Here is a 12,942-nt window from a genome sequence, read left to right on the forward strand (position 1 = left end):
CCCTGCAGTAGACCCTGGCCTTTAGAATTTATTAACACCAGAAAGTCATCCAGACTTGCACCTGGCCTCTTTCAGAAAACATAGTATGGTTTCAATCCTGCAAACACACATATGCTTAACTATCTGAATGTGAATATTCCCACTGATTTCAATGGGACTACTCATGTTTGAAAATTAAGTGTACACATTAGCATTTGCAGGATCAGGGGTTAATTCTGCACCTACTTTTGCACAAAGTTCTAACGGGTCTTTAAAAGCTACAACTGCTCAGGGTCCTAATTAAGTTTTTATCCAATAAAATTAAAAAATTATAGGAAACAATAAAAACCCCATGAGAAAATTATACAACATGCTATTTTCATGCTACATAGGAAAGTAAACCAAAAGAGACAAAGCAAAATCTTTATTTAGGCAAGACTCCCCGGGGTTTCATCGAGAGTTTATTCTGACTAAGAACTGCAGAGTTTCAATTTGAAGTAATTGATAAAGTATAGTAAAGGTATTTTAAAAAAAATTATCCCGTTTCTTTAAGAGTGTTCTCATTTTTTTAAACTGTCCTTCCTCCATTCTGCTTCAGTCAACAGAATAATAAAATCATCAAATGGTACCTGTAAAGTAACTAATAGGAGGCTGTATAAATCTGATGTTACAGCAAAAGAAAGAAAAAACTAAAAATACAGATGGAAATAAAGCAAATAGAGAACTATTAGGTGAACATGGTTAGCAGCACACAGATATTCAGACAGGCTTATCCTGCTGCTGCAGACTAAGGCTACAATATAATTTACTTTTCAAATGAGGAATACTAACCTAACAAAAATTGTACAATTTAAGTTAAATGTCACCATGTAGAGATCAAAAGCAAGAGGGGAAAAATATCCTCCACAATAGGCTAAAAAGGAGTCTCAACAGAGCTCTGCTTGCTCAGACAAACACATAATGAAGAACCGTTTAGACTTTTGAACCCAACTACATAGATTATGTTACAAGGAATGTCAGATTTCAGTTTTAGCAGTCGTCAGGGTAAGGGTTAACTGGAGACGCAGCATGTTAACTGTATCTGTGGAGATTATGGAATGTTTATCCAGTCATCAGATTTCCTGTTAAGTGTTTGGATTTCCTGAAATCCTTGCTATCGACCCAAGTGCTGTCCACTGAACAGACTTTTGTGGGGGGGTTTCTTTGTGCTCACATGGTAGGCTTTCCTTCCTGCTCCCTTTCCAGTTGTAGTGCCTGTGTGTCCTTACTGCTCAGGACACTTATGGATGGAAATCAAAACTTTTAGTCTCCAGAAATCTGTGGACCACTGTACATTGGATTTTATTTTTTTTTAACTGGAAATAACTGAAGAAACATGGTTTCTTTCAGCGGCCCATGGGAGAAGATGTTTTAGCCTAAAATGGAATAATGGCCTTAGGTTTGAGGAACAAATTTGGAATGGGAATTCAAACTGCACAAGTTCTGGTGAGTTGCAGCATGCTAAAGTTAGGTGTGGTTAGTACTGTACAGTACTTAGACAAAGACAAGGTGTGAGTATGTGTCCATTGAATCTGATTGCTAATCACTTTACAACAGACAGATCCATGAAACTGAGAAGAAAGGACTTTTGGGGAGTGGGGTATGCTGGTGAAGTCCATTTTTTAATTCCTTGTAATTGCATGCTATTTACCTGAACAAAATATATAGAGCCTGATTCTGCAAATACTTGCTCTTGAAAGTAACCCTTACTCACGAGTAGCCTGATTAACTTTAAGAATTTCACATGTAAGCAAGAGCTTTCAGGATTGTGCCCATATATAAGTTACTTGGTAGACCACAATGTCTTGATCTTAGAAAAGAGTGAGTGAATCAGAGGTTTTTGTTAAAATAGGAATTTTATGGCTGTATTTTTAATTGTAGTCCTCATAGGTCGTTTGCATGTTGAATCTAAACTTGGTTTTAAATTTTAAAAAGAATCAGTGTGACACTTTTTTCCTGTTGCCTTTTCAAATAAATTTGTAATAGAAGCAAAAATGTATTTAGTGCAGCTGTATTGCTAGAGGCCAAAAAGGGGCTTCTTTCTGTCTGTAGCAGAATTGCTGAAAGATACCTTGTAGCAAATGAATTGTGCAACTAAAACAAAATGTAAGACATGGTTTATGATTAAATTACAGTGCATGGCAGTGATAGAAGTCTTGTGTATTTTTAATTAAACCCTGATCACAAATTCAGTGAGTCTGATGGTCTCACAGTCAATGAGTCAGCATTTGAAAGGAAACACTTAAGGCCCAATCTTCTAGTCCTTGCTCAGGCAAATCTCCTCTAGAAATTCAGTGCGAGTTCTGTCTGAACCAAAGGGAAAAATCAGACCCATACAGGCAGTAAACTATTGAAATTCATTTTACATTGTCCTTAAAAAAAATGCTCTAGTTACACTCAACACCCTGAGTTATTTGAATTAGTTCAAAAATCTTTTAGTGGGGATGGGGGATTAGATTGCCTCAAATTGCTTGGATATTAGGGAGCATCTGTGCTAGAGGGATCAGAGATATTTACACCTCAGTGTTTTCACATTGGAATACTGAAATCTCCTTGAATTTTAATGTACAGTTTTGCAGGTCTGGGGCAGTCAAGCCATTTTAAAACTAAAATTCTCTAGGTATTTTAGTGGGAAAATATTTTTCCATTTACAAACTGAAAGAAAGCGCTCACCAACTTCTGCATTTTAATCTTACTGTGTGGAGGCCTTGGAGATTCTAAACACATTTGTTTTTATTTTGGTGCTCACCCTTCCCGTGCAACATCTTGGATCTGATCCTGCAGTTCTTATGCAACACACTGATGTCAATAGGAAGCTTTTGTGAGTGAGATTGTCAGGATTAGGCACATCTCCTTCCATCAGTCTTGTAAGAATGCCATTTTTATTGTTTTCTTGTGATGCTGAAGAGAAAGTAGCCAGTGTTTTACACATGGAAAATTGAGATTCTCTTTCAAAGTTATGCACTTTTAGCTTAATCCTTCCCAGACACCCATACTCATGTGAGTAGCTCCTTGGAGCCAACAGAGGCATGAGTAGGGACTTCTCACCTCAGTAATGGTATGCAGGATAGACCTTTGGTGTTCTGCTGTGCATTAAAGGCTGTACACTACTTTGGTTATCTATATGCATGACTGGAAATAAAGCAGAATAGAGGGGGATATCCTAATCTCCAGGCTATGATATTCTGTCTTCAAAACTCCTAGCAATACCAAAGGGCTAAATGTCCAAGTCCAAGTGTCACTAATGACAGGTGACCTTTAGAAAATTCAGAGGATGAGTTGAGATAAGCATTGGAACTTTTCTAAGCCCAATCAAATCTCTTGGGTTTGAAAATCAGGTTGGCAGTGTCATAAGAACAGGATTTTCTGTAAAAATGCTAGTGTTTCTGGTTTTGGTTAAGCTGGAAATGCTGTGAGCATAGCCCTTCTAGTGATATTTTGGTATTTCCTCTTTTGCCCACACCCAGAAAGAGGAAATACAGATTAACAACCTTTATTTCTTTGTGTATGTGGTGGTTTTTTTTCCCCCTTGTGTGAACTTTCTTTTTCACAAAGTTTTAAATTTCAATTTGGTTTTGACTTTGGGAATTTGTTCAGCGCTCTGTTTATTTAACTGTACCAAGCCATTTCCTCTTAACTAAAAATGATTATTACATTAGGTTTTTTTTTTTAAATGTAGCCTTGGTCCAGCTACCAGTGGCCATTTGCGGACATAACAATAAGCACCATGGTAACTCACCCTCTGAAATTTTTTCAGTGACAGTCAGCAGAGAATGGGCTGAATGGGCATCGAGAACAAACCACCCTGTTATCCTTGCAGATATTTCCTTCGGGTCTTTTTAGTCTATTCCTAATGACCACCAATAAGCTCTACAGTTACAGACCCTATTGTACAATCTCCTTTCCGCATATCTGAGGCGCTCCTCAACTTATGCTCTCATTTTGTGCCTGTCATTCACTGTTGTGCCTGCCAAGCCTCCTGCTTTTCTTCTTGTTGTTGTTGGCAAGAGTGAATAAACAGTTTTGACAGGCATAGAGTACTGGAGAATCAATTTAATACATACAATGATGTTTCTCTGCTCAGACGATCAATGGACCAGAGTAACTAAACTATTTTGACTAAATCATATCTCACATTAAAAGGTTCTAACCCTTTCTGTCCCCTTTGTTCTATGGGGAAAGAGTAGGATGTGATTTTTGCATCTCTTCTGGCCTGCAGAGCATTTTTAATCTTCAGTCATTTTTCTACCATTTCTCAAACCCTTTCTAGAAGTCCTATTGTAGAACTTTTTTTTTTTAATGGCCACCCAAATTTCAGGTGAAATTCCCATACTTGTGGGCACTTCAGGCACACAAGAGGGGCAACTGTCCACATGCATTTGTATGTGCTACCGTGTGATCTGCATGGACAAATAAGGCAGCTGATTTTGCAAAATTGTCTCCCTGTATGATTGGGTTCATTGCACAAATATCTGTTCCCTGGCTTTGCAACCCACAACAAAAAGAAAAGGGATTTTTTTTTACTTTATGGAATATTTCTGTCACGCAACGGGAATCAGCCCAGATTTAAAGTAGGCTCAGTGGAGCTCAGGAGAGGGTTCCAAATATGCCAGTGTGCTTGTGCTTCGCTCACCGTCTTATTCAAAGTCCCCTTTTTGGCTTTAGGAAGCCGAGGTACCTCAGATGCAAGGGAAGGAAGGACACAATATAGAGCAGAGGTTCTCAAACTGGGGGTCAGGACCCCGAGGGGTCATGAGGTTATTACATGGGGGGTCGCGAGCTGTCAGTCTCCACCCCAGATTTGCCTCCAGCATTTATAATGGTGTTAAATATATTAAAAAGTGTTTTTAATTTATAAGGGGGGCTCACACTCAGAGGCTTGGTATATGAAAGGGGTCACAAGTACAAAAGTTTGAGAACCACTGATATAGAGTCTTAAAAAAAAACAGGTCAGAATAAAAGGAATGGAATTAGCACTCAGATTGGGATAAATTCAGTCTTGGTATTCTGCCCACAAAGCAAGCTCCCCCTACTTGAGCATGGCTTGTTTCTAGGGTTTCTAGCCCCAGCAGGGCTCGTGTGTCCCAGTACCTATTTCCTCTCCCAGAGAGAGTGTCTCTTTTGCTATATTTTCTTATATCTTGGCTGGAGTTTTAAAAAAAAAATCTACCACTGTGAGTCAGCAGCAATTACTCTGCATCTTTATGCAGGGTTCTAGCACCCAGAAATGGGATGAGTTCCTGGATGAATGCTGTATCCCTCTCCAGGTTCAGAGACCCTGCCACTATATTCGAGGGAGACTGGATGACCCAGACAGTACAGGATTGGTAATAAGAGCTAGAACCTTACCGCTGTGTCATAGGTAACCAGCACAAAACTCTCCTAGTTTGACTGGGTCTGACCTTATGAAGTGCCACCCGCAAGAACACTTTAGCATACTTCCTGGTCTCACAGAACTCGGCACACGGGGCCTGATCCAATGCCCATGGCAGTCAGTAGAAAGACTGCCATTGATTTCAGGGGGCTTTGGATCAGGGCCATAGTAGCCAAAGTTTGCCACCTTTTTAATGGCTGTTTACCAGCTATCGTAAAACTCTCAGGTGGCATTGGTCTTTTGGAATCAGTGGGTGTTATCAGCATAGTTCTTGGCAGGTAGATGTCCACATCACACGCACAAAATCCCACAACACCGTAACTGTCTCTTGTGTTGGCATTCTCATCGGGGGACCAAATACTGAAGGGAGACAAAGAATGAACTGTCATTCACCATGATAGGTGGCCTGTTTAAGTCAGGGTAGAAGCAGGTCAGGTCAATGTCAAGAAGCAGATGTACACTCACAAAGAAAGGGTGCAGATCCTTGGTTGCTGTTAACTGGGATAGTGGATGGAGATTTGCCAACTTACACCAGCTGAGGATCAGGCCCAGCATGTTAATAATTAGAGCTTTTGAACAAAGCTTTTTTCATCAACATTAAATTTGAACAAACCGTCAATGACAATTATCAGTGTTTACTGCTTCTCAGTGGCTGCTAGTTATTTCTAAAAGTCAAGAGGAATCTACTGATTTGCTTTGCTCTCTAATATATCTCACTGAAAGCAAACTAAGGAAACCTCCTCCCCCCACTCACCAAGCTGGGCTACAGGTATGTGGGGGGGGGGGGGCAGCTGCTTAGTGGTTAACCACTTAACAATTTGAAGCATGTGGCTAATTCAAAAAAGCCTGTCTCTAAATATTTGCAACCTCTAATTATATTAACAGGAAAGGAGTTTGTTGGAGGAGTTTGTTGGTTCTGCTAGCTACACTGTAGTACTGCGCCAGGAAGCTGTACACATCCCATGACAAAGCTCCTGATAAAATGCACTCATTTTATCCTTTGGAACTTGTCTTCCGTCTGCCCACTAGGGCAAGGCCCAGCTGCTCTCCTGTGTCAAAGCTATATTGTGTTTCTGCTTGGCATGTCACAGTGAAACACGTAACAGGAAATAAAATAGGGAGAGAAGAAAGAGGGAAGTTTGTCATAAGAGGGATAGCAGCTTCATAAAGGGAATAGGAGGCAGAGTAACAAACTGAAATTGAGGAATATTTGTAACAAAGCTTAGTAAAGGTGAGGCTGTGGAATAGTCTCTCTAGTGGGAGCCACATAGGCTGAGGCATTTAGAACATGACTTGAAGAAGCACTGGAGGAATACAGGGCAGTGAGCATTCCTGTTCTAGTGGATGAGTGGGCTAAATGCCCTACCAGGTCTCTTCCATCTCTAATTTCTTGTTAGGGAGGCAGGGTACACACAAAACAGAAATGTCCTACTTTGACAAATAACTTTGGGGGTACATACCCATACATTTGCATGGTCCTTTAGTTGTGCAGTGCTCATGCAGGTTGTAAAGAGCTTAAACCACTACAACTTAAGATTGCAAAATTTTTCTATGTTGAGAGACTCATGAGAAATTTTACAACCAACAACTGCTGCTAATCCCCTGCAATAGGAGATTTGTTTGTTTTCAATTTTCATTTATTTCTAATGCGGATACACATGCTATTGGCAGGACTTCCTATCCTTTGCTCTGAATCTAAGTGCTATTTGACAGGCACATTTTTAAAGAAGTCAGCTATACAGACTGGCTACTCCAGTTACCTCCCTTTGCCCAACAAGGAACCTAAATCATAACCCAGCAGCTAAATATGTGTTTCCAACTTGTATGGTGTCCCACCAAAGTCCCCCCAACACCTCTCGGCTCAGGAAGCAAGTGTACCATGCAGCATGCCATGAAGGTTGACTAACTAGCATTGTTTTGGACCAAGGGGAAGTTAGGCCCTGCCAGCTGCTCCCTCTCTGTTATATAATCTTGAACTCTGGCACCTCTGCCGAACACAATGGTGGCAGTGTGGCATGGAAAGAGAGGTGGTCTTCCAGATCAGTTGGTCCCAGACCACATGTGTTTCTTAATATCCATTCTCCAGTCTGGGGAGAAGAAAATTATACTATGGGCTAGTGCTTGAACCACAGGAAAGATCTGAGATTCCCAGTGTAACCTTGTTCTGCCATTGTGAACTTGAGCAAGCCTCTACAATTCCAACTATAAAATGGGAGTAATACTACTTCAGTCATGTGTTTTTCCCCATCTGGTTTTCAAACAAACAGTTAGCTACCTGCTCTTCTCCCATCACAATCCGTAAAATTAATGGTCTTCCCCTCAGTCTGACAGTTCTCCACACCCACTCCTAGCCCAGTATCCCCTAATCCACCATCCTGTCCCTCCTCAGCAAACCATGAAGGCAGGCAGGTTGTCCTGCAACCTCTGGCTGTGGACTTGCAGAGTAATGATCTTTAATGGTGGGGAATGGGTCCCCTTTGGTTATCGAGGTGGATGGATCTTCTCTAACTGCTAGAGGTTGCTATTAGTTCGTGTGGAGGATCAGGTCTTCTGTAATTGGTGTGAAAGAGCTGGTCTTCTCTAGGTAGCCTGAGGAAGCATGTTTCCACTGAGTGATAGTGGGGAATCTGGAGGAAAGCAGAGCTCCAGTCAATCAGCTCCATCTAGTTCTGGTTCTTCAGACTTCAGATGGGGCTGGGCACACAAACATCAGAGCAGCAGCAGCTTGGCCCTGCCTCCTGTCTTTCTCCTTGTGCATTGCTGGAGCATGCAGCGGGGAGGGAGATGTGTGTGTGAAATAGGTGGTGCATCCTCCATGTGCTCCTAGATGCCAGTGGAACATGCGGGAGGGTAGTTCTTTTACAGATGCAAGCACAGCTGTGCCAGTTGTGAGTGCACCCATTGTGCAGTACCTGGCTGAGTGAGCACCCACTGTGCATTACCTGGCTGAGTGAGTGAGTCCCTGCCTTGGAAAGGGCTGAATGTTTTAACCAGCAGTCCTTAGCATTTTGGACTACACCAAAACGCTGAGTCCATGTTGTCATAAATGGACCATGTGTGATGTGACTAATTGCTGCTTCTCCCCTGCACTCAAACTCTTGTTAGATTGCTAACAACCCAAAGCACTTAATACATTACATCACTATGTAAATCTCTCATAAAACACCATCTGCTTCTCAGCTGGTGTAAATGATCTGGCACATCCATCTTATCAGATGCATGTCTTTGTTGCACTTCCTTTAATAATTAAATGTGTCAGCAGGTGCTTTTTTATCTCTGTTCATACCAGTAACAATCATAGCCAAGTACGCAGCGAAGCTTATCAGACTCAGATCTTAGCCCAACTCAGTATTTATACATTCATATGAAAAAGTAGCTACACTTAATGATTGAGTTATTTGTCATGGCATTTTATAATTCCTACAATATACTGTGTATTTATATTGAATGTAGAGCTTTTAAATAGGTACAGACATTCAGGCCTAAATTCTGATCTCTTTTACAGTAGAGTAACTGCTTTGACTTCACTAGAGTTATTCCAGAATTACACAAAGATAAATGAGATCTTCATCAGAACTCTTGTCCTCAAAAATAAGTGTGAGATTAACATGATCATTGTTTTGTATGTTTAAGAAGTTGTGTATAATTGAGAAGGGATGGATAGAAGCAACACATCCAGCTTTTGGTAGGATAGGGCTTAAATCTGGTTCTGGCACAAGAGAAGATGTACAGCTGTTATCTGCTCTCACTGCCTAGACTGACAAATATATCCGAGCTCAGCTGAAACCGATTTCCTTACTATGGAGAATACTGGACTTGAAGGGCCTGATAATCAGTTCCTCCATTTCTGCACTTGGAACAGGAGCAGGGACGGAAAGATGATTGTAAATCATCTTTGTGCCCTCAATATACTGGAGTCCCGCAGGACCCTACCTGGCATCAAAAGTGAGTTAGAATACCCTAAGACATCTAACTTATGTTTTTCTTCCCAGGGTCCATTATGCCCCAGAGGAAGCATAAAATAGCCATAGGGCTGTGCACTCAGGCTGAGCCCCAACAGTCCTCTGATCTGTCCCTGATGTCGTGCTTGGGAGCAGAAGATATCATGGTTGGTGTAGAGCATTTATGCCAGTTTTGCACAGGCTTCCTGCACAGAGGGTATTCTCCAGGGGCAATTCTCCCCACTTTAGGGACCCTTAACACTGCCAGAGTAGCCTAAAGTATATCTGGTGATTAGGCCATAAGAGTGCATAAGCTGTTGGAAACTGATATCTCAATGAATCTGTGTGATGGCCACCATCTTGGTGCAGGGACCTCTACAGTGGAAAGCAAGAATCTCTACAGTTTGAGTTAGAGTCAGGCTCTGAAGCAAACCCATATCCTCTGTGGATCCTATGCAGAACAGGGAAAATACATTCCCAGCAGTGGGTTACATGCCCTTCTTCTGTCCAGAGGATGTAAGTCAAGTATCTGAGGCTCTCAGCAGTTCATATCCCAGATGAGCTCTCATTTATGTGACAGCTACCATCTTGGCTGACACCAGGAATTGTACAGGGGCCTTTCTGAGCTGAAACCATGAATCTTTACCACTTAAGCAAGAAAGCTAGGCTCATAAGCTAAGAGCTCCAACAGATTCTCATCCTTTGTAGAGCAAGCACAAAACATGATACCTATCACACAGCAGTTAGTTACCCTTGGGTTAGACCTAGGATCACCCTGATAGCAAGGAAACAGGGAATTTTAGTGAATGGGTTTTTGTGCTATTTGTATGTTAAGTTTATAGTTTGAGTCTGTAGGGGCGCTTGTCTTTTCCTTGGGGGAAGGAGAATGGTATTTGTATGTCATGTTGTATTTTATGGGTTTGGAGAAAAACATCCCAAAGGAACTTTTAAACCATAGAATTAGTCATAATTCTGTTGACCATGAATGTGGAGCTGGCCAATCTGCAGTAGTAATGCTTCACTTTAAGTATAAGTATCAAGAGTACCATTCTTGCTAGAGCCAGGCATCACGGCTAGAAGTTAAACTAACCATTTTTAAAACTTCAGTTCCTAAAGCTAGGTACCTAAATAAGTAACTTTCAGGGGAACTCCAGGTACTTAGCACCTTTGAAAGTCAGGCTATTTATCTAGGTGCTTATATATGGCTAGGTGCTTGTATATTAGCTTAAGCCACCCAAGACTGAAAACTTTTGTCTGTTTCTCCCCATAAGTCTGTTAATGTATCTCAGTCCTAATGTACAACACTTCTGCTTTTGAAATTCTGGGCATCTCCTGAGTAAGAATTGCCAACTGAGCCAAACTGTGGTGTATATACAAGTTAAATAGCGACTTGGAAGAAACCTCCGAACTCAGATGAATTTGTGAATTTACGCAGAAAAGGAATCCAGATCCCTAGAAATGACAACTTGGTGCTTTAGCTACATAGCACCACATAACTGCCTCCACTGCATATTCATTCACTAGGTTCTGTAGAAGAAGAAGATAAATACCAAAAAAATATAATCAGCTTATTCAGCTTTTCTGTATACAAACTGCAGTGAGCTTTGCACTAACCCCTGCAGATATAACTGAGGGGAGGAAGAAGGATTCAAGTGGCCAGACACCATCTCTGTGAACTCTAGCAAGGCAGGCCTTTCTTGAAAATGTGACACCTTTGTTACTGAACTATATTAGTTGTGAGAACAGAAAATCTGTTCTGTCCTTTCCAATCCGTGTCGGAATAAGCATGAAAATTTCTTTCCAAAAAGGTTTCAGAGTAGCAGCCGTGTTAGTCTGTATTCGCAAAAAGAAAAGGAGTACTTGTGACACCTTAGAGACTAACAAATTTATTTGAGCATAAGCTTTCGTGAACTACAGCGCACTTCATCGGATGCATCGGATGCATCCGATGAAGTGAGCTGTAGCTCACAAAAGCTTATGCTCAAATAAATTTGAGTCTCTAAGGTGCCACAAGTACTCCTTTTCTTTTTCCAAAAAGGAAATACACTGATGCTGGAATGCATGGAGTACATTAGTTTCATTTAAGTACTAGAGGATGCACATGTGGGATTTTAACAGCTTAAAGCACTCCCAGGTGGTTGTGCAATACCATATTTCCACTGAGAAAGAAAGATAGGAAGTCTGGCAAGAGATCATCCTGGCTTAACCAGGAGATCTTCAATGATCTGAAACTCAAAAAAGAGTTCTACAAAAAGTGGAAACTAGGTTAAATTACAGAGGATGAATGTAAACAAACAACACAAGTATGTAGGGACAAAATTATAAAGGCCAAGGCACAAAACAAGATTAAACTAGCTAGAGACAAAAAGGGTAACAAGAAAACATTCTACAAATATAATAAAAGCAAGAGGAAGACCAAGGCCAGGGTAGGCCCATTACTCAATTTGGGGGAGGGGGAACACCTGAAAATGTAGAAATGGCAAAAGTGCTAAATGATTTTTTTGTTTCAGTTTTCACTGAAATGATTAGTAGTGATTGGACGTCAAACATGGTGAATGCCAGTGAAAATGAGGTAGGATCAGAGGGTAAAATAGGGAAAGAACAAGTTAAAAATTACGTAGACAAGTTAGATGTCTTAAAGTCGCCAGGGCCTGATGAAATACATCGTAGATTACTCAAGGAGCTGACTAAGGAGATATCTGAGCCATTAGTGGTTACTTTTAAAAAATCATTAAAAACGGCATTTATTACAGAGGACTGGGAAAGAGCAAATATAGTTCCAACCTATAAAAGGGAAATCAGAACAACCTGGAGAATTACAGACCAGTCAGTTTAACTTCAGTATCTGGGAAAGATAATGGAGCAAATAATTAAGCAATCAATTTGCAGACATGTAGAAGATAATAAGGTGATAAGTAACAGTCAGCATGGATTTGTCAAGAACAAATCATGTCAAACCAACCTAATATCCTTCTTTGACAGGGTAACAAACCTTGTGGATAGGGGAGAAGCAGTAGGTGTGGTATATCTTGACTTCAGGAAGGCTTCTGATACTGTCTTGCATGACCTTCTCATAAACAAACTAGGGAAATACAACCTAGATGGAGCTACTATAAGGTGGGTGCATAAATGGATGGAAAACCATTTCCAGAGAGTCGTTATCAGTGGTTCACAGTCAAACTGGAAGTGCATATCGAGTGGGGTCCCACGGGGATCAGTTCTATGTCTGGTTCTGTTCAATATCTTCATCAATGATTTAGACAATGGCATAGAGCAGGGGTGGGCAAACTTTTTGGCCAGAGGACCAAATCTAGATGGGGAAATTGCTTGCAGGGCTGGGGCAGGGGGTTGGGTGTGGGGGTGGAGTGTGGGGTGTGGGAGAGGGTGCGGTGTGTAGGAAGGAGCTCAGGTCAAGGGGTTGGGGCAGAGGTGGGGTGCGGGGTGATGGAGGGGGCTCAGATCAGGGGGTTGAGGTGCAGGAGGGGTGTGGAGTGCAGGAGGGGGCTCAGGTCAGGGGGTTGAGGTGCAGGAGGGGGCTCAGGTCATGGGTCGAGGTGCAGGGGGGTGCAAGGTGCAGGAGGGGGCTCAGGGCAGGGAGTTGGGATGCAG

At 41.5% G+C, this 12,942-nt stretch overlaps 1 protein-coding gene across 7 annotated transcripts in view; it reads left to right on the forward strand.

Annotated features, from left to right (window-relative positions):
* ASAP1 (ArfGAP with SH3 domain, ankyrin repeat and PH domain 1) overlaps positions 1–12,942 on the forward strand; it is a 398,854-nt gene that overhangs the window by 49,423 nt on the left and 336,489 nt on the right. Inside the window, exon 1 of one of the 7 annotated variants that reach the window (XM_043507339.1) lies at positions 1,059–1,464. The exons of 4 other annotated variants lie outside the window; for them this stretch is intronic. The gene's annotated coding sequence lies outside the window, so the exon portion shown is untranslated. Of the gene's footprint in view, positions 1–1,058; positions 1,465–12,942 lie in introns of those variants that run through there. 2 more of the 7 variants (XM_043507343.1, XM_043507344.1) reach the window with 2 other exon arrangements.

Source organism: Dermochelys coriacea, chromosome 2 (assembly GCF_009764565.3).
Source record: "Dermochelys coriacea isolate rDerCor1 chromosome 2, rDerCor1.pri.v4, whole genome shotgun sequence".
NCBI classification, from domain to species: Eukaryota; Metazoa; Chordata; order Testudines; family Dermochelyidae; genus Dermochelys; species Dermochelys coriacea.